Source organism: Atta colombica, unplaced genomic scaffold (genome assembly GCF_001594045.1).
Source record: "Atta colombica isolate Treedump-2 unplaced genomic scaffold, Acol1.0 scaffold10, whole genome shotgun sequence".
In the NCBI taxonomy this organism is placed as follows: domain Eukaryota; kingdom Metazoa; phylum Arthropoda; class Insecta; order Hymenoptera; family Formicidae; genus Atta; species Atta colombica.
This window is the reverse complement of record NW_017259184.1, coordinates 818,036-822,075: the sequence shown is the minus strand read 5'-3', so window position 1 is coordinate 822,075 and position 4,040 is coordinate 818,036.

Here is a 4,040-nt window from a genome sequence, read left to right as displayed (position 1 = left end):
TATATATATTTTTTTTACTCTAATAAATTTTTTATACCTAATATTTACAATTACTGGAAGTAGTTCTATGTTACGTCATATGTCGTCATATAGTATACTACTACTACAGTAGTATACTACTTAGCATTAACACTATTGCGTATCAGTAGTAATACTACTATAGTAGCAGTTACACTAGCAGTATTTTTATACTTCCAAATGTTATTGGAAACTTGTATGGTAGACCAACATTTAAATTTCATTTATTTAAAAATCGAGATCATTTCGATATCAATTAGTTAGACTTTGATAGAGTCGATGATATTTTTCCTTGATTTCATACTCATTTATAGTAAGAAATATTATTTCCCGAAATTCCTCAATACAAAAGTGACGTATAAGATTATATTAAATAAACTACAAAGTATTAGGTGTACAACTTTGCTTCCGCCGTTTTCCTATAGATGGCTTTAGCGGTAAGTGGTGGTCGAAATAAATAGATCATAGACGTCATACAATAAACTTGGGCATCTGTCAACATAACCCCATAGAAACATTAGTCGATTTGTGTCTGCATCATAAAGTTATTCTCGATTGAAAATGTCAGTTTACGAGCCAAATTCTCGTCATTTGCGGGAGGTTTTAATTTTTTGCTTCAATATGAAGAAATCTGCGGCTGAGGCTCATCGAATGCTCTCAAATACTTATGGTGAGGCCGCTATTAGTGAAAGAACGTGTCGTGAGTGCTTTCAAGAACGATGATTTTGACGTCGAAGACCGGCATAGCGGTGGAAGAGAGAAGGTTTTCGAAGATGCAGAATTGGAGGCATTACTTGAGTAAGACTGTGTCAAAATCAAGAAGAATTGGCACGATCATTGGGAGTGACTCAACAAGCCACTTCAAAACGCCTCAAAGCCATGGGAATATACTTCAGGAAACATACTTGGAAACATTGAAATGGGAAGTCCTACCCCACCCGCCGTATTCTCCAGACGTTGCTCCCTCTGACTATCACTTGTTTCGATCAATGGCATACGGCCTGGCTGACCAACACTTCCGGTCTTATGAAGAAATAAAAAATTGGATCGATTCGTGGACAGCCTCAAAAGATGACCAGTTTTTTCGCGGGATTTGTACGCTACCTGAAAGATGAGAGAAAGTAGTGGCCAGCGATGGACAATACTTTGAATCATAAATGTATAACCAGTTTTTTACAATAAAGCCTCAAATTTCGGAAAAAAACGGCGGAAGCAAAGTTGTATACCTAATACAAATAAAAATAATGATATTCAGCAGGAGTGGAAAAATAAAATAAGATACAAAAAATTACTAGAAGAAAAGATGTAGACTTTATCAACAATTGTAAAAAATGTTCCGATTCGTATTAAAAAATTCCACAATTTTCTAAAAAGTTATAAAATTATTGGGTTGTTCGTGCCGACTATATAATTTAATAAATGTATACTAAAATTTAAATTTTCTGCGTTTAAATTTTCCTTCAACATCGGCACAAACTTTCTGGACAACCCAATATTTATAAATTCTGAAAAATTTTGAGAGCTTTCATGATTAGAGCGATATTAATTGCAATTATTGAAATGAAATCGAAAAAAATGTCGATTCGATCTTTGAATGAAAATATTCAAAATATAAGATTACGTATCAAATTTATACCAAAAATATTAAAAATGTATCAAACTCTCATTGCATTCTCTACATATGTAATTTTTTTGTCATTCGAAAATGTTGAAATTTCGATGCAAGAATCGACAACTTTTTTATTGTAACGACGTCGAAACGATGTCTTTTCGAGGAACTATTTCTGATTGGAAAAGTGATGTAGGCGAACGATACTATAAACAGATTTGTAAGCGAACGGGATTCCCTTAATATTTTCTTATTAAAAATGTTTTTCTATTGTACTTTCGACTTATATAAAAAATACTTATCTGATACTTATATGGTTGAAAAATTAAATTATGGACCAAAAAGTATTGCAAATTATTCTTTTATGGCAAATATAAAAAAAAGGATTATTGTTTATCATGAGAATATTATTTCTGTCAAAAAGTTTTTTTCTTCTAAAATTGATAATATATTACTAAAAATTGTATTTCATTAAAATGTAATATTAAATAAAACCGTAATAAATTTCTTAATTCTTTGTGTATATTTTTGGTACAATGAATGTATTGACTAAATTGTAAATATTATTAATAAATTTTTGTACTTAAATTGCGATTTTAAATATAATGTTATAGTATTTATAAATATTTTTTAATATTTATCAATTTATGTACTATAAATATCAGTAATCTGAAGACACTGATAGTGTCTTGACGCTAAGTTACGCATAGCGACACTACCGTGGCTACCTTACGCGATGAGTTGCGCCAGATCGAAATTATCGGATCTCAATAAGGACTAAACTGATCGAGTTCTAAGTATGCTCAATCGAGTGCAACCGCTCGGAATATATAATGAAAAGTTTTTATTTTTTTCTCTACGTGCTCTACTAGTGAAAATATTGCGACGCAAAATACGAATCTGAAACTTTTATTAAGAAAAAACTAAGAAACGTCTTCGTCGTCGCCGTCGTCGTCATCATCGCTGCTAGGAGTGGGTAATGTTTTGGAATTTTTGGCACAAGAGGTAAATGTGGCGCTAGCAATACATAGTCACACATGGTCAGCGAGCGTTGCAAACGCTGCGATGGTTATGCACATTTTATACATTCTACACTCTGCAGAGATTATAAGTTGCAGTTATTAACATTATTGTTATTTTACGGTAATGCGATCACGGAAGAATTGAATAAGTGCAATTGTGGCTAAAACTATATTATATATAATTGGATTACCTCAAATATTGATAAAAATACTTTTAGTTAATATATTTTCACGTAATTAAATGTAATCCAAATAATTAAAAGTTATCCAAATAATATCAAGTCATTGAGGAATTATGAGCACATTTGTACGGCACTCTTAATCGGATTTATATATATATATAATAATATGATGAAAATACATCCAATCGATGCATTTTCGCAAAAAAATAAATAAAAATTTGACAAAAAAAGTCGCTCTGCCTTATGAACGATGATTAGTTATTGAAATCGATGACTATTCAGATTAAGAAATTAAACACACCGACGAAATATTGCGATGCAAGCAGACACTGCAGCAAAATTTTCATTCCTCTGCTTTATTTAAATTTACCGGAATAGCGGCTCGCATTAATTCCGCATTCGCAAGTTCCGCTCAACAGGAAAATGAATTTCTTCGGATCAATTGCTAGATTTATACTGGATTCGACGTATATACGATATTCTGCAATCAGAAAGCAGAATTTTATTTCGTGTCGATGATACGAAGCAAAATCCTGTTTATATTTTTTTAATATTTTTTAATATGATTCTAATTTTTTATATTAATATACTTCTTATTTATATTATTTTTCTAAATATTACATTTTCTAAGTATTGTATTCTTATTTTTCTTATTTTTCTATTACAAATATTACATTCATATTTTATTATTGTACTATGTTATTATATCAAGATCTAGCAGTATCAGGCGTTTTAACATGAAAAATTTTTCTATTTAAATTAAATTTTTCTATTTAAATTAAATTTTTTGTTTTATACGTTTTTAATTTTTTGTGATAACACTTAAATTAAACAAGATAACGCAATTTTGTGATAATGTTTTGTATAATATTTTGAAGGAGAATTAAATAATCACTACTTCAGTTGGAAGAGAAAATGTCTTTGAATGAATTGTGATATAATAATTTCACTTAAGAGGAATTTAAATCATTTGGATTGGAATAGGAAGATCCTTCAATAAGATATATATATATATATATATACTTAGGTTTCATTTCATAAAAATTAAAGATAATACCATTTGAATTAAATAAATAATAATAAAGATAGTATCATTTGGGTTTTATTTTTTATTTTGATTATAGAATTTAACTTAGCGTCACAATTGTTGTATTAATTTTTTTATACAAATGATATATATCATTAGATTAATATTCATTAATAATATTC